The 23,384-nt window shown below is 52.3% G+C and overlaps 1 long non-coding RNA gene across 1 annotated transcript; it reads left to right on the top strand.

Moving 5' to 3' along the window:
• Nucleotides 1-8,082: 8,082 nt before the first annotated feature.
• Nucleotides 8,083-17,277, top strand: LOC138682985 (uncharacterized). The gene is made up of 3 exons (XR_011322792.1): nt 8,083-8,113; nt 8,490-8,544; nt 17,142-17,277. It is a non-coding gene; the product is annotated as an uncharacterized lncRNA (long non-coding RNA).
• The last annotated feature ends 6,107 nt before the right edge of the window (nt 17,278-23,384 follow it).

Here is a 23,384-nt window from a genome sequence, read left to right as displayed (position 1 = left end):
TTTTGCACATGTGAATCAGAAGTCCCTTCAAGAGGATCAGAAATGAGATCGGCCCATCTACTGCGCCCGGGGGACTGCTCACGGGAAACTGGAGCAGCAGTTTTCCAAGAAGAATCTTCTTTTCTGGTTGCTTTTTCTCGCAACTCCCGTACCCGTGAATCCAAGACTGAGGTAGGTTTTCCATCCCACTTCCTCATGTCCTCTCCATGGTCACGCAGGTAAAACCACAGGTTAGCCCGTCGTGTGTACTTTCTCTCTCCTCTCTCTTGGGCAGAGGAACGCTTACTCCCAATAACTGCAATGCGGGCCTGTACAGGTGAGGAGGAGGACATATCTACTTTGAATTGCTGGAACTCTCGGGACAATTCCTCTACAGCTGAGACACAGGCCCGTAGGGAGGAAGAGAGACTTCCTTCATATTGCCGGAGTTGGACAGCCAATTCATCCACCGTTTGTCCATAGCCTTCTTTCCAGGACATTACTGCCAATGAGTTGGCATAGGTTGGTGGTGCACTTCGTAGAAACTTCCGCCACATCGGTTGTGTGCATTGGACTTCATCTGGATCTGTGGGTGACTGCGCATTTTCTGGATTATTATAAATCACCTCCAGCACGGCTAATTCCCTCAGGTACTGGATACCTCTCTCCATGGTGGTCTACTTGCCTTGGTGACATGTAACTTCATCCCTGAAAGGGTATCTTTCCTTTACACCTAACAGAAGTCGCCTCCAGAGGCTGAGGACTTGTGTTTTTCTCCCAATCGCCTTGTCGATACCCCCTTCTCTAGACAGAGATCCCAACTGCTTGGCTTCCTTACCCTCTAATTCCACACTACTAGCCCCATTATCCCAGCATCGGAGCAGCCAGGTAACAATGTGCTCACCTGGGTGGCGGCTAAAATCTTTTCGCATGTCACGCAACTCACTCAGGGATAGAGATCGGGTAATTATTTCAGGTTCTGCCTCTTCCTCCTGTTCTCGCGATGACCCTGGTTCATCTTCATCTCTCACTGAGCGAACTGATTTCTTTGTGTGTTTCTTTTTCTGTACAGGGGCGACTGATACTGGCACAGGTTGGTTTTCTGGTTTAGTGGCAGTATCTGTCACCGGGGTAGGGGCAGCCATGCTACCTGTTGTCGTGGTAGGGGCGGCCACGGTGCATGTTGTCGGGGTTGGGGCGGCCACAGTGCATGTTGTCGGGGTTGGGGCAGCCACGGTACATGTTGTCTTGTTTTCCATCTTTTCCCCCTTTTCCCCCTGGGGGTGCTGCATAGTATCAAGCAGGGTTTGGTAGATACCGGCCAGGGCCCAGCACAGTGTAGTGAGTTGTGTGTCTCTGGGATAGCCACAGCATTTTCCTTTCAAAAATTCTATCACTTCATGAGGGTTCTGCAGTTGTTCGGGAGTGAACTTCCAAGTCACTGGAGGTGAGAAGTTCTCTAGATACCTGCCCACATCCTCCCACACGCCGTGCCACCCATGAATATCCAGCTTTGGGACAGATCTCTGGGTGGTACTCTTAAAGAGCCTCTTTGTAGCCCTAGACAAGACCTGAAACATAGTCAGGAGGCATAGCACTAACAGCACACAGGCTTGCGCATCCCAAGGATATTCAAAATTCTCGAAAACTGTTGTAATTAGTTGGAAAGAGAAAAGGGAGGGGAAACGGATGGGGGGAAGTATCCCCCCCTGACTTCCCCATGGGTTGGGTGTAATTACCAATAAAATCCGACAGAAGGTGCCCAAAGTCTGGAAATGATATCACTGCCTCATACAGATAACAGCTTAACCTCATGACCAGTGATGTAATCATTTCACAAGTCGACATTGCCCAGTACAGCAAAATGATAATCCCAATCACTCTCCCAGAGATGAGATACGCAACTACAGGCAATACATAAAGCATATAAGAACTTACAAAACGCCACCATGTAAACAGCTGAATCAACATTGTGACTAACATCTATTTATCTAGTATAAGAAATGCGTATGACAAATTTGTTTCAACACGCTCTGGCCAGATCTGTCGTTATCTCAACCCTTCGTGCCCCACGTTGGGCGCCAAAAAGGACTGTCGTGGTTTCAGCCCAGCCGGTAACAAAGGACCACGCGGCCGCTCGCTCACTCCTCCCGCCCCCCTCCGGTGGGATGGGGGGAAGACGGAGGAGAGAAAAAAACAAACCTGGAACCTCGAGGGTTGAGATAAAGGCAGTTTACTGGAACAACACAAAGAAATTGCAACAACAACAACGGTACTAATGAAAAAGTATACAAAAAGAGTGATGCACAGTGCAACTGCTCACCACCCGGGACCCGACGCTCTGCCACTTCCCCCACCGAAAAGAAGAGCCCACCCCCCGGCCCGCTCCCCCTTTATATACTGAGCATGATGTCACATGGTATGGAATAGCTCCTTGGCCAGTTCAGGTCAGCTGCCCCGGCTATGCCCCCCACCTCCCAGGTTCCTGTAAAAAAAAAAATTAACTCTATCCCAGCTGAACCCAGGACACCATGCTACTGCAAATTTCCCTTGTCTGGCAATGGCGAGAATATCTTGCCACTTTTCCTTTTGCCATACAGGTATCCTGTTGACCTCCCACCCGTTTTGTTCTCAGAATGGAAGCCACTCAGTGCAGCCCTTAAACACAGCATAAGAATCAGTATAGATATAGACAGAGGAAGCAGATTGAGCCTTGTGCTGGAAGACGCTCCACCCAGCAATTAGTTCTCCTACTTGTGCACTACCTATCCCTTTGGTAATGATCTGTTCCTTGGTATCTACTGGAAGTGCCACAGCTTGATATTTCCAAATTTTTCCCTCTCGCTTCGACGAGGCATCCGTGAACCAGACATTTTGCAATTGTCCAGAAGACGGAGGAGCTACTTCTATTACAGGTAAAAGCCCGGAGGTGTCTCTGTCTGGGTTTACCTCATCTTGTATATTTAACACTTTTGCGGCTCCTTCTGATACAGAAAAGATTTAGCAGTAGTGTTCTATTTGTGCATACCACTTTCACACAGAGGCTCTCCGGGCCACCCCGTCAGGGGGTGGCGTTCCTGCCAAAACTGCTTTGATCACTTTAAATGGACCTCTGAGCACTATAGATTGTTGCCGGATGGTCCGTTCGGCTTCTCTCAGAGCTAAACTAACTACAAATAGACCCTTTTCCCAAGTCGTATACCTTTTTTCTGCATCTTTAAAGCTACGAGAATAAAACCCAATGGGCCAAACAGGCCCCTCTGGACCCTTTTGCCACAAATGGATCGACAGTCCAGTCTTGGCAAATCCTGACTCAGTTTGATCAGTTGGGTGAATGGGACCAAAGGCCTGATAGGCATTCGCTTCAAACACCAACAACTGTAAAGCTTCGTCATGGACCTGAGTCCATTCCCACTGAGCTCTCTTTCACAACAAGTCATACAGGGGTCTAGAAATAATTGAGAAGTCCAGGATGTGTTTCCTCCAAAACACAAGCAACCCTAGTGCATGCTGTAAGTCTTTCTTTGACTCTGGCATCTGGATCTGATCAAGAGAGGAAAGGGTATCCAGTGGGATACACGTCATGCCTCCCTTCCACCAGATTCCTAAGAATTTTACCTCACTTGAAGGAGTCTGGATCTTCTCAGGTGGAGTTGTCACCCCTATACTTTCCAAATGGGTGATGATGTCATTCTGGGTTTCTCTAACTTCTTCTACCTGCCTTCCTCCTATGAGCACATCATCCATATATTGATAGATCTTTACCTCTGCTTTTATGGGAATTGTTTCCAACTCTTGCGCTAGAGCATGGTGAGCCAGCTTGTATCCTTGGGGCAGTCGTGTAAAGGTGTACTGTTGTCCTTCCCAGGTGAAGGCAAAATGGTCCTGGTCCTCAGGTTGTAAAGGGACCGTAAAAAACATATCCTTAACATCGATCGTTGCCATGACAGGGTGGGATTGTTCCTGAATGGCAGCTATCAATTCAGCAATATTTGGTACAGCAGCTGTTAGCGGCAGTTTGGAAGGGGGAAGGGTAGGTGCCGCTTGCAATAGACGCACCTCCATGCCGGATGTTTCGGCTAACTGCCTAACCTGAGGGACACCAAAAGACCATGAGTTTCCCTGGGTGTCACGCCACTGTCTACCCTTCAGAACATCTATACCTAAAAGGTTCATCTGGAAAGATCCTACGGCCACCATGGTATTGACCGGGTTTTCCTCCCCTGGCAACCATAGGGTTGCCGGAGTCATGGGCACGGATTGGGTTTTCCCAAAAGCATTTAAGACAATCAGATTTTTAGATGGAGCCGAAATCCCACATCGTTCTGCTTCAGTCCGCCTTAGCGCGGTAATTTGTGCCCCAGTATCAACTAAAAAGGTCACCGGTCTTTTCTTTGGTCCTACAGCAATAGTAATCAGTAAATCTCCTTTTGTATTGCAGGTGAGTTGTCTAACAAACATCCACCCTCCGTCTCCCCCCTCACCTTCAGGGAGCGGAGGATCTAGTTTCCCGCCACCTTCTCCTCTTTAGTTAATTTGTCCTCAGGGTTTATCAAGGGTGGGGCACTAGGGGTTGGTTTGGAAACAGCCTTTTGCCCTGACCAGTTCTGCACAAGCTCCTCCAATCTTTGGGTCAAGAGCCCATCCATCAAGTCCCGGGGAATGCCTTTCTGATGCCCTAGTTGCCACAGTCCCTGTCGACTTAGGGGCCTCTGTCTTCCAGGGGCTAATAGCCACCCAATAAGTCGCCGTATGATCTTGTTTTCAGTTCTTTGAGAAGGTCCACTAACAGGGCCGAATATTCTCCCAAAGTCAGTCAACTCCTGAGCTACCTCTCCCCATGTCCACACTTTTCTCCCTGGCTGCCGAAGGTCAGGGGACATCCTCCCCTCCAGAGTGGACCTAGTCCTTTCTCCATTGAGGGTGTTTAGAATTGTCCCTCGCAGTTGGATCCCAATTGGTCTCAGAGATATACTCATCCTCTCTGGGTCCACAGGCAGCATCATCGGGGAGCCCTGATGGGGCTTGAGCTCCTGGTCATACATCATCTGGATACATGCCGCCTTTTGCACACTTTCCACTAACTGATCCACCGTGCCGGTTATGGCAAGGGGATCTCCCCTTTCCGTGGGGTTCAGCCCTCCAGCCCAGTACGCAACTCTCTGTCAGTGACCATGGGGCCTGGTGATTGCCAGTTGTTATAAACACACCTGGACCCCAATATCCTTCAGCTTCTTTCTCTGACAATAAGATTCCATCTCCTCCCGTCAAAGACACTCTCCACACATACTCTGTCTCAGATACCTTTGCCATCCTTGAAAAATCTTTCCTCACTTTTGCTAATTCAGTTGCTGTATATGGGGCTTCTTTAGTGATTACCTGAGGACGGTCATCACTACTGTCCTCATACACATACCCTGTTTTAATCACTGGACACACGTGGGGGGGCTTTCTAAGGTCTCCTTTGCCCTTTGCAAATCCCCCTGAGGATAGATTTGCTGTGTCCTTTTCTCCGCAGGCGGCGTTTCTACCTCCACCTCTCTCTCCATCTCTCTCGCCAGTTGCTTCTTCAATTCTTTCGTTAAAACCTTAACAAGGTTCCTTTCCTCCTCCAGCAACTGTTTGCTTTCTTGCAATTGTTCCTGCAGACTTCTGATCATATCACTTTGACCAGACTTTTGCTTCCTCTCTTCCATCGCGGCTGCCAGACTCGCTCCCAGCACCGCACAAATTATAGCTTTTCCTTTCCCTTTCTTAACCTTAGCTTCCTTCTGTAAGATTCTTATCCTATCCACCACACTCTGTGGTTGAAACCAGTGCTTTTTCACCCAATCTTGTCCCTGGACTGAGGGGCAAGATCAGTAGTCTTCTAAAAGATCATATAGTTTCTCTATTCCCTCAACCCGTGAGGGCGCAGAATCACAAACACCAACAGTTTCCCGAGCATCCATTTTCTCTAACGCAAATGAGGGGGTCTGCGTTCTGAGAGGGTCTCCCTCTCAGAAGGGCACAGTATCCAGTCACAGATCAACACCACTAGAAGGGGGTAACGTCTTGAGAGGGTCTCACAATAGTTCCGAATTCCCCCCTTCTCACTCTCAAGAGCACAAACTTCAAAGCCACACACTAACTTAAAGGAGGATTACGTCCTGAGAGGGCCACGCGTGAATATACTAGTTCCCCCTTTTCACTCTCGGGAGCCAGACTACACATTAACACAAAAGTTCAACAACAAAGTAGTACAGCACTCTCATCTCTAGGGATCCCACTTCTGACACCAATTAAAATGTCCCGACCCAATATCGGGGAGGGTTGTTAAATGATCCCGAGAGCGAGATTAAGACACAAACGAGGTCAAATGCTGTACAACCTTACAACTTTTATTTCCCACAACAACCAATAACTGTGATAGAACAGAGTGAGGAAGAAGGGAAAGAGACAGACCTAAGCAAAAGAACGGAAGAGAGGTAGCAAGACTAGTTACCACCACCACGAAGCCAGCAACGTCCCGCTGAGTGGGTTCCGACGCCGGTGTTGGAGGGTTGGGTTCTTCAGCTCCCAGTCAGGTGCTTCTCCTTCTAATCCAGATGTTACAGTCCTTCAGGTGTCTTCCAAGTCTGGGTTTTTCGCGTGTGAGCGAGAGGGGAGTATACAGTTCTTTTATTAGTTCCAGTCCGCACCATTTCTCTGAAAGGTCCACCCATTTCTTCAGAACTCCGTATCCTGTGTGCCACCCCCTGTTCCTCCATGGGCGCATGCCCAGGTGCTGATGGTGGTTTCTCACCTTGCTTGTGGGCAAGCACAGCTCAGCAGGTGCAGATGTGGTGGCTTTCTTCAGGGACATCTTGTGCGTACCCCCCTACAACGACAGGATGTCGAGGAGGCAGCGATGTCAAGTCAGCAAATCAACACAGTCTCTTACACGCCTGTAGGGTCAGCAGGTGTACCCCGGCGCACCAGTAAGGGTTCCGGTACAACCCGGGAGTACCGGTGGGTATACCAAAACTACCGCGGTGGGAGTACCGGTAGTAACCCGGATCGCTGGGTAGGGGCGCCAGGCCTACCGCGGAGCATCAGGTAGGGATACCAGGCCTATCCAGGAGGGTCAGGTAGGGAGGCTGGGTCTAACCCAGCATGCCTGTAGGGACAGCTGGTGGACTCCGGCGCATCACAAAGGGGTGGGGGAACCGGAACTACCCCGGAACGTCGGGTAGGGATAATGGGCCTACCCCAGAGGGTCAGGTAGGGAGGACGGGTCTTACCCCATGGACTAGTAGGCACAGCAGGTGTACCCTGGCGCACCAGTAGGGGTTCCGGTACTACCCCGGAGTACTGGTGGGGGTACTGGTACTACCCCGGAGCATCAGGTAGGGATACCGGGCCTAACCCGGAGGGTCAGGTAGGAAGGGTGGGTCTAACCCCGCGCGCCCATAGGGTCAGCAGGGTAATCCCGGCGCACCAGTAAGGATTCCAGTACAACCCGGGAGTACCGGTGGGTATACCAATACTACTGCAGACTACCGGTGGGAGTTCTGGTACTACCCCAGAACGTCGGGTAGGGGCGCCAGGCCTACCGCAAAGCATCAGGTAGGGATACCGGGCCTACCCTGTAGGGTCAGGTAGGGAGGCCGGGTTTAACCCAGCGCGCCCATAGGGACAGCTGGTGGACTCTGGCGCATCACAAAGGGTTCCGGTACAACCCCAGAGTACTGGTGGGGGAACCGGTTCTACCATGGAACGTCGGGTACGGATAACGGGCCTAACCCAGAGGGTCAGGTGGGAAGGGCGGGTCTAGTCCCGCACACTAGTGGGGACAGCAGGTGTACCCCGGCGCACCAGTATGGGTTCCAATACTACCTTGGAGTACCGGTGGGGGTCCCAGTACTACCCCGGAGAATCAGGTAGGGATACCAGGCCTAACCCAGAGGGTCAGGTTGGAAGGCCGGGTCTAACCCAGCGCACGTGTAGGGACAGCTGGTGTACTCCGGCGCATCGCAAAGGGTTCTGGTACAACCTCAGAGTACCGGTGGGGGAACCGGTTCTACCCCGGAATGTAGGGTAGGGATACAGGGCCTAACCCGGAGGGTCAGGTGGGAAGGGCGGGTCTAACCCTGCACGCCCGTAAGGTCAGCAGGTGTACCCCGGCGCACAGGTAAGGGTTCCAGTACGACCCGGTAGTACCGGTGGGTATACTGATACTACTGCGGAGTACCGGTGGGAGTACCGGTACTACCCCGGAATGTCGGGTAAGGGCACCAGGCCTACTGCAGAGCATCAGGTAGGGATACTGGGCCTACCCTGGAGGGTCAGGTAGGGAGGCCTGGTCTAACCCAGTGCGAACGTAGGGACAGCTGGTGGCCTCCTGCGCATCACAAAGGGTTCCAGTACAACCCCAGAGTACCGGTGGGGGAACCATGTACCATGGAACATCGGGTAGGGGATACTGGGCCTAACCCGGAGGGTCAGGTAGGGAGGCCGGGTCTAACCCCGCGCACCCATAGGGAAAGCAGGTGTACGCCAGAGCACCATTAAGGGTTCCGGTACAACCCGGGAGTACCGGTGGGTGTACCGATACTACCGCGGAATACGGGTGGGGGTACCGTAACTACCCCGGATCGTCGGGTAGGGATATAGAGCCTACCACAGAGGGTCAGGTAGGGAGGCCGGGTCTACCCATGCACGCCTGTAGTGTTCAGCAGGTGTACGCTTAAGCGCCAGTAGAGGTACCGGTACTACCCCAGAGCGTCGGGTGAGGATACCGGGCCTAACACGGAGGGTCAGGTAGGAAGGGCGGGTCTACCTCCGCGCGCTAGTAGGGACAGCAGGTGTACCCCGGCGCACCAGTAGGGGTTCCGGTACTACCCCGGAGTACCTGTGGGGGCACAGGAACTACCCCGGAATGTCGGGTAGGGATAACGATCCTACCACGGAGGGTCAGGTAGGGAGGCCGGGTCTACCCACACGCACCCGTAGTGTTCAGCAGGTGTACGCTTAAGCGCCAGTAGAGGTACCGGTACTACCCCGGAGAGTCGAGTAGCGATAACGGGCCTAACGCGGAGGGTCAGGTAGGAAGTGTGGGTCTACCCCCGCACGCTAGTGGGGACAGCAGGTGTAGCCCAGCGCACCAGTAGGAGTTCCGGTACTACCCTGGAGTATCGGTGGGAGTACTGGTACTACCCCGGAGCATCAGGTAGGGATATTGTGCCTAACCCAGAGGGTCAGGTAGGAAGGGAGGGTCAAACCACGCGCGCCCGTAGGGTGAGCAGGTGTACCCTGGTGCACCAGTAAGGGTTCCAATACAACCCGGGAGTACCGGTGGGTATACCGATATTACCGCAGAGTACTGGTGGGGGTACCGGTACTACCCCGGAGGGTCAGCTAGGGACGCCAGGCCTACCCCAGAGGATCAGGTAGGGATACCGGGCCTACCACGGAGGGTCATGAAGGGAGGCCAGGTCTAACCCAGCGCGCCCGTAGGAACAGCTGGTGTTCTCCGGCGCACCAGTAGGGGTTCCGGTACAACCCCAGAGTACCGGTGGGGGCACAAGAACGACCCCGGAACATCGGGTAGGGATACCGGGCCTACCCCGGAGGGTCAGGTAGGGAGGCTGGGTCTACCCACGCGCTCCAGTAGTGTCAGCAGGTATACGCTTAAGCGCCAGTAGGGGTACCGGTATGTAGCGTTCGCCACATATCAAGGTGCTGCGATTAGATCACTGGTCGGCCTGGACCAGGGAAAGAGACAGATAACACACACAGTGTGAGCGCCAACTTCTGCCTTTTATTGTGCAGTTAATTCCTTTTATACTAACAAGGGTAGGCGGGATTACAGATACGTCATAGGGCTGCAACTAACCCTCTGTCTTTCCATGACATCGCGAGATCTTCCAAACGCCGAACCCTACATCTCTCCCCTCCCTATGACTAGCTAGCTTCTATGGTTATGAACAGTTCCACGTAAAGAAATAACTGTGTAAAGTACTATGAGCATAAGCATATTTCTACAACTAAGTTGAAACACTGTATCTTAAACACACGTAAATGTCCCATTTACCTTGCAGAGCAAAGAGCTCCTTTACAGAGAATTCACACAAGTGGTAAATGGAAAGTTAAGGCTAGGAAAGAATTACTTCTATTAAAGTTTATCGTTGGTACGCTGATGTTAAGGCTTACTGTCTGGGGCACCCAGATTCCTGGCTGCGAGCTCTGACAGCCGGATCCCATAAAGGCACGTATTGATGGGCTCTGAGAGGGATGTCATACGCATCAGGCCCACCAATTGGTTTTGCATCCACTGCCAGAAATTTGTAGCAGATACCCAAGGTGTCACAAGCCAGGAAAGGATGACAGCAATCTGTAAGAAAAAACACTCAAACACTATGAGGTTAGGGCAGGACGAACCATACGACTAGGAACCCATTTCAGTAGCCCTTCAGGTGTCTGTACACAGGCGTACCCTCACCCGAGACAACGCAGCTCAAACGGCCCATCCCATTGGCATGTCTGAAGGTCACGCACGCGGACCAACGGGTAGGCGCCTTTGTCTTCCGTGCTCGTAAAATGTCGTTGCGCCGCCGTCTGTTACAGGTCCCCCCAAACTGTCTGATTTAATGAAGTTAGCGCAGTTAACAGAAGACGTTGTGTACGGAGAACAGGTGTGTTATCCTGTAACCAGGAGGGCTCCTCCTGCTCCCCTTCCCTAAGCCGATCGAGCAGGGTCTTTAAGGTTCGATGTGCTCGTTCTACAATGGCCTGGCCGGTGCTGTTATAAGGGATGCCATTTCTACTTAACAAGCTGAACAAGGTAAAATTATTACAATAGCTAAAATCACAATAACTACAATAATGCCCATAATTCTTTGAGCCAACCCGTTATCCCTAATGACCCGAACCATGAGGACTATGAGGAAGATGAACCATCCATACATTCTTGTGCCATCTTGCTCCACGAACTCAGCCCAGCAATCTGTAGGTGCCAGCTTTCCGTGGGCGTCCCCACAGAGGCAACAATGGCCTTACAATACACCAGCCCGATGCTCTTTGGAAAATCCCGGTATTTATACATTTGCAGAGGAACGGGTTTTAGCACACGTAGCCAGCGGGTGCCAAAAGTCCGCCTCAGTTGCAATCTATGACGCATGCGCTTGCTGGCCAGGTGCGCTACACGAGTCATAGCCATCTTGTCTATTGGTTCATGGGCTTTGTGATGCGGTTGCAATGCACAGAGAATCTTGACCTGTTATGTTAACCAAGGTGACCTATACATTAGTTTTTGACTGAGGTGGTATTCATATTGCCACACCATCTATGATGCTCCAGATGATGATGATCATGCAAATTCAACAGGAGTCCTGAATCTGTGGAAACACAATCAACCTCATTCCCAGGTTATTAATGGAAATAGACCTTACCCCTAATTTTGGCTTTAACTAACTTTTACATTTACCCCACACTGTCTTCCCGTAATCACACTATGTTTAATCAAATTACGCTTAACACACTTTTTACCTAAAGCAAGTTCTATATACAATAAGGCACGCTGTTCTAAAAACCTCCCTGAAGGACTCAATGTCTGCTAGTCCTCTAAAGTGTAATACTCTATTAGTCAGAATCTGTTGGATCAGTGGCTCCAGCACCCGCCAGTGCCGTGTCAGTTGCCATTGGGACAATTCCAGGTCCAGCATCAGTGCGAAGCCATGGCTTGACCCACTTAGCCGGGATCCAGCGAAGGCCTCGATCTGTAAGCAGACACATATACCCTCTCCCAATAACTTTTATTTCTGCTGGTCCGCACCATTTCCCGGACTCTGGGTCCTTATACATTACCATGATTCCTGTACTTTGTTGAGTCCTTTTCGCCTGTAAAAGAGCATGATGCACTACCATTCGTGGGTCTTTGTGATCACCTGTCAATCTAAGATAATTTAGCACAAATAAGGCTTTGGCCAATCGTTCCTCTGGGAGTAAGCCCTGGGTTCCCCCCTTTTGTTTTTGCAGCATGCTCTTTAAGGTTTGTTGGCCCGTTCGACAATACGCTGTCCTGTGGGAAGATGTGGAATACCCGTACCATGGTGAATTCCCCACAAATTACAAAATCGAGCAAATCGTGTAGAACCATAGGCTGGGCTGTTGTCCGTCTTAATTTCTTTAGGCATACCCAGCACTGCAAAAGAAGCGTGAAGATGTCATTCAGTATGTAAGGCCTTTTCTCCAGTTTGTGCCGTAGCCCACATGGCAGCAGGATAGGTATCAATCTGCACGTGTGCTCGTACCCAAGAGTTCTACCAGAGGGGCCATATCATTATTAGTGATACCACAAAGATTCCGCACCCACTGGATATCTCCCACAAGCTTCTGGACATCATGTACCGTTGAAATTTCTAACATTGCCAGCATCTATGTGCCACCTCAAATACTTCCAAGGTGCTGCCTTTTGCACCTTTTCAGGAGCAATTATTACTCGGCGATGGCTTAAGATGTCCTGCAACTGAGTTAAAATTTCATCCTGTGGCAAGTTCTTTCCCGCTATCAAAATGTAACTGAGGAAACTGCTTTCTTACAGGCTCTAATGCCCAGGCCACATATACCTGACACATCGTGGGGGAATTGCACATTCATTGCGGTAACACGACCCAATGGTATCTCTTATAGGGCTCTGCCTTGTTAATCGATGGTACCGAAAAGGCGAACCATTCAGCGTCATCTGGGTGCAAGGGAATGGTGAAAAAACAATCCTTTAGATCTATAATTAACAAATCCCATTCTTCTGGAAGCATAACTGGAGACGGCAAACCCAGCTGCAGGGCTCCCATACTGTGCATCACTGCATTCACAGCTCTGAGACCTGCGGTTTCCCTGTGGAGCCCAATCCACCATCTCCACGTTGTACTTCACCTGGGTTCAGAACACACGACCTGAATGGAACTAATTGTGCTATTCTGGTACCTTTAGGAATAGAAACAGGAGGGATTAAAACATGAATCATAATTTTCACAGTCCCACAATAATCTGCATCAATAAGCCCTGGGACTACCAGAATTCCTTTTAGAGCTGTTGAAGATTGCCCCATTAAAGATGCACTAAGCCCAAACCTCAATGGTCCCTTTATGTTGAATGTGTATCGCGGTTTCCACGTCCACTCCGGAGCTTCCTGCAGTGGCGGATCTGGTGGTTGCAAGGCTGCCTGAGGGCCGGCAGCCCAAACCCCTTGCATTTGTGTCATCGCGCGAGGGGCCTTGGCGCTCAGTGTAAAGTTTCCCTTCTTCCTGCATTCTTGGTGGTATGGTAATGCTTGGAGCATAGTCCCATCCACAAGGACATTTTTTTTTTTATTACTCCCCTCCAATGCCTCTCCCTCTCATCCGCAGCGACTACTGCAGGCGGCTCCGCGTCTATCGTGGGCGCAGTTGGTTTCACCGTCTCTGGTTCCGAGAGGCGGGATGGATGAAAGGGCGGTGGCGGGGGAGCGGAAGGTTCTGCCCGGGGGCCAGCCGCGGCTGGTGGCGGCCATTCCATGGCCAGCTGACACGCGCCGCTGCAAGTGGGTGGGTGGGGGGGCGGAAAAGGAGGAGCCAAGGGAGGGGCCGGAGGAAGCGCCGGAGGGGGTGCAGATGACGGCTCAGCAGGCACAGGCTCAGAAGGCTCAGTCTGCTCTCCCGGTAAGGGCGCCTGATTCCCCCCACGGGGGGGTGTTTCCTCCTCTGCCACAGTCTCCAACCCCCACTGCCTCCCAGTTATCCCCTCTGCGGGTGGCCGTTCCTCCCACTCTCTCAACTGATGGTATAAATCTCCCCCGACATCCCCACCTGGAACCCAGTCCAAGAGGCACTCCCCCGAGTCACCCTGAACCACCCGCCGCAACCCCCCCCATGGATACTGCGGAGGGGGCACATCCGTCCCCGCTGGTGCCGCCACTACAGGAAAAACCTCTGTCTCTGCCGTACCCTCCGCATCCATGCCCTCAATCAGAGATGGACCGCTCTGTGAAGCCCGCTCCACGGCCGCCCACTCCGTCTGAGTCTGACTTACTGTCCCTGGGGGCACTGTCTCCCGCTGTTCCTGAGGCGGCGCTTCATCCGCAAACAAAGCAGCTCGCTCCGCCAACCAGCACGCCCCAGCCTTCCGTCCTGCCACGACCACCCTCTCCACTTTTCCCCAAGTTTGTAATCGTTCTGCAGCTCCGCGCTCGCCCCTGAGCGCAGTTTGGAGCAAAAGCTCCCGATTCTCTCCCCATTTTGGGGGGCTTAAAACTTTCTAGGAGAACCAAACGCATCCCCGGCGCCACATCCATAGGATGCATTCGCCCGTGGGGCCCCTCCCTATCGTTCCGTGGGCACCCACCTCATCAACCAATACCTTCAATACCTCAATCGCTTGCGCAAGCTTCATCATTGCCTAGTGCGACCAATCACGTCGGGGTCACCATTATGTAGCGTTAGCCACATATCAAGGTGCCATGATTAGATCACTGGTCGGCCCGGACCAGGGAAAGAGACAGATAACACACACAGTGTGAGCGCCAACTTCCGCCTTTTATTGCGCAGTTAATTCCTTTTCTACTAACAAGGGTAGGCGGGATTACAGATATGTCATAGGGCTGCGACTAACCCTCCGTCTTTCCGTGACATCACGAGATCTTCCGAATGCCGAACCCTACACCGGTACTACCCCGGAGCGTCAGGTAGGGACGCCAGGCCTACCTGGAGGGTCAGGTAAGAAGGGCGGGTCTAAACCAGTGCGCCCGTAGGGGCAGCTGGTGGACTCCGGCACATCACAAAGGGTTCCTGTACAACCCCAGAGTACCAGTGGGGGAACCGGTTCTACCCTGGAGTGTCAGGTAGGTATAACGGGCCTAACGCGGAGGGTCAGATAGGGAGGCCGGGTCTAACCCCGCGCACCCATAGGGACATCAGGTGTACCCCGGAGCACTAGTAGGGGTTCCGGTACTACCCTGGAATACCGGTGATGGTACCGATACAACCCTGGAGTACCGGTGGGGGTAGCGGTACTACCCCAGAGCGTTGAGAAGAGACACCAGGCCTACCCGGGAGCATCAGGTAGGGATACCGGGCCTTACACGGAGGGTCAGGTAGGGAGGCCGGGTCTCACCCAGCGCACCAGTAGGGACAGCTGGTGTACTCCGGCGCATCACAAAGGGTTCCAGAACAACCCCAGAATACCGGTGGGGGAACTGGTTCTACCCCAGAACGTTGGGTAGGGATACCGTGCCTAACCCGGAGGGTCAGGTAGGGAGGCCGGGTCTACCCACACATGCCCGTAGTGTTAGCAGGTGTACGCTTAAGCGCCAGTAGAGGTACCGGTACTACCCCGGAGCGTCGGGTAGGGATAACGGGCCTAACGCGGAGGGTCAGGTACGAAGGGTGGGTCTAATCCCACGCACCCATGGGAAAGCAGGTGTAAGCCGGAGCACCAGTAGGGGTTCCGGTACTACCCTGCAGTACTGGTGATGGTACCGGTACAACCCCAGAGTACCGGTGGGGGCACCAGAACTACACCGGAACGTCGGGTAGGGATACCGGGCCTACCCTGGAACGTCAGGTAGGGAGGCCGGGTCTACCCATGCGTGCCCGTAGTGTCAGCAGGTGTACGCTTAAGCGCCAGTAGAGGTACCGGTACTACCCCGGAGCGTCGGGTAGGGATACCGGGCCTAACGCGGAGGGTCAGGTAGGAAGGGTGAGTCTACACCCGCACGCTAGTAGGGACAGCAGATGTACCCCAGCGCACCAGTAGGGGTTCTGGTACTACCCTGGAGTACCGGTGAGTGTACCGATACTAGCGCGGAGTACCAGTGGGAATACCAGTACTACCCCGGAGGGTCAGGTAGGGACGCCAGGCCTACGCCGGAGCATCAGGTAGGGATACCGGGCCTACCCTGGAGGGTCAGACAGGGAGGCCGGGTCTAAACCTGCGCGCCCATAGGGACAGCAGGTGTACCCCAGCGCACCAATAAGATTTCCAGTACAACCCCGGAGTACCAGTGGGTGCATTGATACTACCGCGTTGTACCGGTGGGGGGTACAGGTACTACCCCGGAGCGTCAGGTAGGGATACTGGGCCTACCCTGGAGGATCATGTAGGGAGGCCGGGTCTAACCCTGCGTGCCCTTTAGGGAAAGGAGGTGTACACCGGAGCACTAGTAGGGGTTCCGGTACTACCCTGCAGTACCGGTAATGGTACCAGTACAACCCTGGAGTACCGGCGGGGGTAGCGGTACTACCCTGGAGCGTCCAGTAGGGATACTGGGCCTACCCTGGAGGGACAGGTAGGGAGGCCAGGTGTAACCCAGTGCGCCCGTAGGGACAGCTGGTGGACTCTGGCGCATCACAAAGTGTTCTGGTACAACCCCAGAGTACCAGTGGGGGAACTGGTTCTAATCCGGAGCCTCGGGTAGGGATACCGGGCCTTAATGCAGAGGGTCAGGTAGGAAGGGTGGGTCTAGCCCTGCGTGCTATTAGGGACAGCAGGTGTACCCTGGAGCACCAGTAAGGGTTCCGGTACTACCCCAGAGTACCGGTGGGGCCACCGTAACTACCCCAAAACGTCGGGTAAGGATACCGGGCCTACCCTGGAACATCAGGTAGGGAGGCCGGGTCTACCCACGCGCGCCCGTAGTGTCAGCAGGTGTACGCTTAAGCGCCAGTAGAGGTACCGGTACTACGCTGGAGCGTCAGGTAGGGATAACGGGCCTAACGCGGAGGGTCAGGTAGGAAGGGTTGGTCTACATTTGCGCGCTAGTAGGGACAGCAGGTGTACCCCGGCGCACCAGTAGGGCTTCCGGTACTACCCTGGAGTACCGGTGGGTTTACTGATAGTACTGTGGAGTACCGGTGGGGAGTACCAGTACTACCCCAGAGCATCAGGTATGGACGCCAGGCCTATGCCGGAGCATCAGGTAGGGATACCGGGCCTACGATGGAGGGTCAGGTAGGGGGTCGGGTCTAACCCTGCGTGCCTGTAGTGAAAGCAGGTGTACCCCGGAGCACCAGTAGGGGTTCCGTACTACCCTGGAGTACCGGTGATTGTACCATTACTATCCCGGAGTACTAGTGAGGGAACCGGTACTACCCCAGAGCGTTGGGTAGGGATACCGTACCCCGGAGCAACAGTAGGGTCAGCAGTTGTACCCCTAAGTGGCAGTCGAGGTACCGGTACTACCCCGGAGCATCGGGTAGGGGTGCCAGGCCTACCCTGGAGCATCAGGTGGGGATACCGGGCCTACCCTGGAGGGTCAGGTAGGGAGGCTGGGTCTAACACTGCGCGCCCGTAGGGACAACAGGTGTACTCCGGTGCAACACTAAGGGTTCCAGTACAACCCTGGAGCACTGTTTAGGGGTACCAGTACTACCCCGGAGTACTGGTGGGGGAACCGGTAGTACCCCGGCACGTTGGGTAGGGATACCGGGCCTAACGTGGAGGCTCAGGTAGGAAGGGCGGGTCTACCCCCGCACACTAGTAGGGACAGCAGGTGTACCCCGGCGCACCAGTAGGGGTTCCGGTACTCAGTAACTGCATGGGTGGGGTAGACCTGGCATCCCTAACCGCGCAGGCTGGGTAGACCTGGCCTCTCTTTTCCAGTGGGACGGGTAGACCAGGCCTCCTTACTGGCAAGGGCAGGGTACACCAGGCCTCACTAACCACGTGTGCAGGGTAGACCTGGCCTCCCGACCAGCGCCGGTGGGGTAGACATGGTCTTCCTACCCGAGTGGGCGGGGTAAACCTGGTCTACCTAACCATGCGTGCGGGGTAAACCTGGCCTCCCTACCGGTGTTGAGGGGTAGACCTGGCCTCCCTACCCGCTCAGGCAGGTAGACCAAGTGTCGTGGTTTAACCCCAGCCAGCAACTAAGCACCACGCAGCCGCTCACTCACTCCCCCCCCATCCAGTGGGATGGGGGAGAAAATCAGGAAAAGAAGTAAAACTCCTGGGTTGAGATAAGAACGATTTAATAGAACAGAAAAGAAGAGACTAATAATGATAATGATAACACTAATAAAATGACAACAGTAGTAATAAAAGGATTGAAATGTACAAATGATGCACGGGGCAATCGCTCACCACCCGCCGACCGACACCCAGCCAGTCCCCAAGCGGCGAAAAAAACCCCGCCCCCCCCCACTTCCCAGTTCCTAAACTAGATGGGACGTCACATGGTATGGAATACACTGTTGGCCAGTTTGGGTCAGGTGCCCTGGCTGGGCATGAGAAGCTGAAAAATCCTTGACTGTAGTCTAAACACTACTGAGCAACAACTGAAAACATCAGTGTTATCAACATTCTTCACATACTGAACTCAAAACATAGCACTGTACCAGCTACTAGGAAGACAGCTAACTACATCCCAGCTGAAACCAGGACAGTATCCACCCCTTATTCTATACCATTGACGTCATGCTCAGTTCCCATACCTTTAGTTACATTCTGATCAATCATCACCACCTTTCCATCCCTTTGAGACATATGAACAATGATATATATATATATATATATATATATATAAGTATACACACACAGAGATATCAGTTCTTTAGTTCTTTATGTTCATAAAATGTTTGTTGAGTTCATTCAGTTTCTGACTCTGGGCTCCATCTGTCATACCAGTCTGTCTGAGCAGGAGGGATGGTGCAAAGTCCTCTCAGTCGGTAGAGCAGAATTGGGCTTCAGTGCGGTGTGACGAGCAGATGACATTTGGCGCAGCAGGAGGATGGTGCGCACCGTTGGACTGTTGCATGCTGGAGTCAGTTCTGGATCCACCTCTACTGCGCTTTGCTCAGTTTTATCACAGTTCTTTCTTGCTTGATCCAAGTGATTCTTACTATAGTACTATGGATATAGCATATAACAATTATAGTAATGATAACATACAGTAGCAGGATTATATAGCAACTAATACCATACAGTTTAATTCTGGCTATTTTCACCTAAAATCAAATCCCCTTGAGGCACACATCGGACTTCCCCATCTTTTTGCATCACCCACCAAGTGCACCCAGGCCCTTGAGCAAAAGCAATCCCACGAATGGGTTTACCTTTGCCTGAGGCAGGAGTAACCCAGACTGTTTTCCCTAACATGTTCTTCATGTGCACTACAGGGACTTTATCCCCTTCTACAGTATGTAAAAATTCTGATTGGGCAGGGCCACTCTGATTGGCAGATCCTCTGGTGTTGACTAACCAGGTGGCTTTTGCTAAATGTATATCCCAATGTTTGAAAGTTCCGCCCCCCATTGCTCTCAATGTAGTCTTTAACAGTCCATTGTATCGCTCAATTTTCCCAGAGGCTGGTGCATGATAGGGGAGATGATCCGCCCACTCAATGCCGTGCTCTTTGGCCCAGGTGTCTATGAGGTTGTTTTGGAAATGAGTCCCGTTGTCTGACTCAATTCTTTCTGGAGTGCCATGTCGCCACAAGACCTGCTTCTCAAGGCCCAGGATAGTGTTCCGGGCAGTGGCATGGGGTACAGAATATGTTTCCAGCCATCTGGTGGTTGCTTCCACCATTGTAAGCACATAGCGCTTGCCTTGGCGAGTTTGTGGGAGTGTGATATAGTCAATCTGCCAGGCTTCCCCAAATTTATATTTCAGCCATCGCCCTCCATACCACAGGGGCTTTAACCGCTTGGCTTGCTTAATTGCAGCACATGTTTCACATTCATGGATAACCTGCGCGATAGTGTCCATGGTCAGGTCCACCCCTCGATCTCGAGCCCATCTATATGTTGCATCTCTTCCCTGATGGCCTGAAGTATCATGGGCCCACCGAGCCATAAATAGCTCACCCTTATGTTGCCAGTCCAGGTCCACCTGAGCGACTTCAATCTTGGCAGCCTGATCCACCTGTTCGTTGTTTCGATGTTCTTCAGTGGCCCGACCCTTGGGTACGTGAGCATCTACATGACGTACTTTTACAACCAGATTCTCTAGCCGGGACGCAATATCTTGCCACGGCGTGGCAGCCCAAATGGGTTTACCTCTGCGCTGCCAGTTGCTCTGCTTCCATTGCTGTAACCACCCCCACAGGGCATTTGCCACCATCCATGAGTCAGTATAGAGATAGAGCACTGGCCACTTTTCTCTTTCAGCAATATCTAACGCTAGCTGGATGGCTTTCACCTCTGCAAACTGACTCGATTCACCCTCTCCTTCAGCAGTTTCTGCAACTTGTCGTGTAGGACTCCATACAGCAGCTTTCCACCTTCGATGCTTTCCCACAATGCGACAGGATCCGTCAGTGAACAGGGCATATTGCCTCTCATTCTCTGGCAGTTTATTATACAGCGGGGCTTCTTCAGCACGTGCCACCTCCTCCTCTGGCGACATTCCAAAATCTTTGCCTTCTGGCCAGTCCGTGATTACTTCTAAAATTCCTGGGCGACTGGGGTTTCCTATGCGAGCCCGTTGTGTGATCAGTGCGATCCACTTACTCCACGTGGCATCAGTCGCGTGATGTGTAGAGGAGACCCTCCCTTTGAACATCCAGCCCAGCACTGGTAGTCGGGGTGCTAAGAGGAGCTGTGTCTCAGTACCAACCACTTCTGAGGCAGCTCGAACTCCTTCATACGCTGCCAATATCTCTTTTTCAGTTGGAGTATAGCGAGCCTCGGATCCTCGATATCCTCGACTCCAAAACCCCAGGGGTCGGCCTCGGGTCTCCCCAGGTGCTTTCTGCCAGAGGCTCCAGGTAGGGCCATTCTCCCCAGCTGCAGTATAGAGCACATTTTTAACATCTTGTCCTGTCCGGACTGGTCCAAGGGCTACGGCATGAACAATCTCCCGTTTAATTTGTTCAAAGGCTTGTTGTTGTTCAGGGCCCCATTTAAAATCATTCTTCTTCCGGGTCACTTGATAGAGAGGGCTTACAATCAAACTGTAATTTGGAATATGCATTCTCCAAAACCCCACGACACCTAAGAAGGCCTGTGTGTCCTTTTTATTAGTCGGGGGAGACATAGCTGCTATTTTATTAATCACATCCATTGGGATCTGACGATGTCCATCTTGCCATTTTATTCCCAAAAACTGGATCTCCTGTGCAGGTCCCTTGACCTTACTTTCTTTGATGGCAAAACCGGCTTTCTGAAGGATTTGGATTATTTTCTTCCCTTTCTCAAAGACTTCTTCTGCTGTGTTGCCCCATACGATGATGTCATCAATGTATTGCAGGTGTTCCGGAGCTTCACCTTTTTCCAGTGCAGTCTGGATTAGTCCATGGCAAATGGTGGGGCTGTGTTTCCACCCCTGGGGCAATCGATTCCAAGTGTACTGGACACCTCTCCAAGTAAAGGCAAATTGTGGACGACACTCTGCTGCTAGAGGGATTGAGAAAAACGCATTAGCAATGTCAATTGTGGCATACCACTTGGCTGCCTTTGACTCTAGCTCGTATTGAAGTTCTAGCATATCTGGAACGGCAGCACTCAGCGGTGGTGTAACTTCATTCAGGCCGCGATAGTCAACTGTTAGTCTCCACTCCCCATTAGACTTCCGCACTGGCCATATGGGACTATTAAAGGGTGAGCGGGTTTTGCTGATCACTCCTTGGCTCTCCAGTTGGCGAATCAACTTGTGGATGGGAATCAGAGAGTCTCGGTTGGTGCGATATTGGCGCCGGTGCACCGTCATGGTAGCAATTGGCACTTGTTGTTCTTCAACCTTCAGCAACCCCACAATCGAAGGGTCTTGAGAGAGACCAGGCAGGGTAGACAGCTGTTCAGTGCCCTCCGTCTCCAAGGCAGCTATACCAAAAGCCCATCGATACCCCTTCGGGTCCTTAAAATACCCCCTCCTGAGATAGTCTATGCCAAGGATACACGGAGCCTCTGGACCAGTCACAATGGGGTGTTTCTGCCATTCATTTCCAGTTAGGCTTACTTCAGCTTCCAATACAGTTAATTCTTGGGATCCCCCTGTCACACCAGAAATACAAATGGATTCTGCCCCTTTATAACTTGATGGCATTAGGGTGCACTGTGCGCCGGTGTCTACTAGAGCCTTATACTCCTGTGGGTCTGACGTGCCAGGCCATCGAATCCACACAGTCCAATAGACCCGGTTATCCCTTTCCTCCACCTGGCTGGAGGCAGGGCCCCTCTAATTCTGGTTAGAGTATTCAGTATTCACTTCTCGTAAAATTGGCTCAGAAGTCCCTTCAAGAGGATCAGAAATGAAATCAGCCCTTCTACTCTGTTTGGAAACTGGAGCGGCATTTTTCCTGGTAGAATCCCCTTTTGTGGTGGTTTTTCCTCGCAGTTCACGTACCCGTGCATTTAGGACCGAGGTAGGTTTTCTGTCCCATTTCCTCATGTCCTCTCCCTGATCACATAGGTAAAACCACAGGGCACCTCGCGGTGTGTACCTTCTATATTCTCTCTCTTGGGAAGAGGAGCGCTCACTCCTAATAGCTGAGACATTGGTCCTTACACGTGTGGAGTAGGACATATCCTCTTTGATTTGTTGGACATCCTCGGACAGCTTCTCCACAGCTGCAATGCAGGCTTGTAGGGAGGAGGAGAGATTTTCTTCGTATTGACGGAGTTGGCGAGCCACTTCCTCCACTGTCGGTGCCTCTTCATCCTTCCAGGCCATTATTGCCAATGCGTTGGCATAGGATGATGGTGTGCTCCGTACAAACTTCCGCCACATGGGTCGTGTGCATTGGACTTCGTCTGGATCTTTGGGTAATTGTGGGTTGTCCGGGTCATGATGGATCGTCTCTAGCACAGCTAATTCCCTCAGATATTGAATACCTTTTTCCATGGTGGTCCACTTGCTTGATTGACATATAACATCTTCCTTAAAGGGGTACCTTTCCTTCACACTTGACAGGAGTCGCCTCCAGAGGCTGATGGCTTATGTCCCTCTTCCAATTGCCTTGTCAATGCCACCTTCCCTGGCAAGCGATCCCAGCTGCTTGGCTTCCCTACCTTCTAATTCCAAGCTATTAGCCCCATTGTCCCAGCATCGGAGGAGCCAGGTGATAATATGCTCACCTATGCGGCGGCCAAAGTCTTTTCGCAGATCCCGCAGCTCACTCAAGGATAGGGACCGGGTTATTACCTCTGGTTCTGCCTCTTCCTCCGGTTCCTGTGATGACCCTGGTTCATCTTCATCCTTCGCTAAGCGAACTGATTTTTTTGTATATTTCTTTTTCTGTACGGGGGCAACTGATGCTGGTGCAGGTTGGTCTGCTGGTTCAGTTGCAGTATCGCTCACTGGGTTTTGGATAACCGCAGTGTCTGTCGCCGAGGTTTGGGTAGCAGCAGTGCTCGTCACTGGGGCTGGAGGGACTGCAGTGCCCGTTGCTGAGGTTTGGGTAGCCCGAGTTCTCGTCGCCGGGGCTGGAGGGGTCACGGTGCCTGTCGCCAAGGTCTGGGTGCCTGCAATGCTCC

The sequence above is a fragment of the Haliaeetus albicilla genome, chromosome 30, assembly GCF_947461875.1.
Source record: "Haliaeetus albicilla chromosome 30, bHalAlb1.1, whole genome shotgun sequence".
Classification (NCBI taxonomy): domain Eukaryota; kingdom Metazoa; phylum Chordata; class Aves; order Accipitriformes; family Accipitridae; genus Haliaeetus; species Haliaeetus albicilla.
This window is presented reverse-complemented; position numbering and strand designations above follow the sequence as displayed.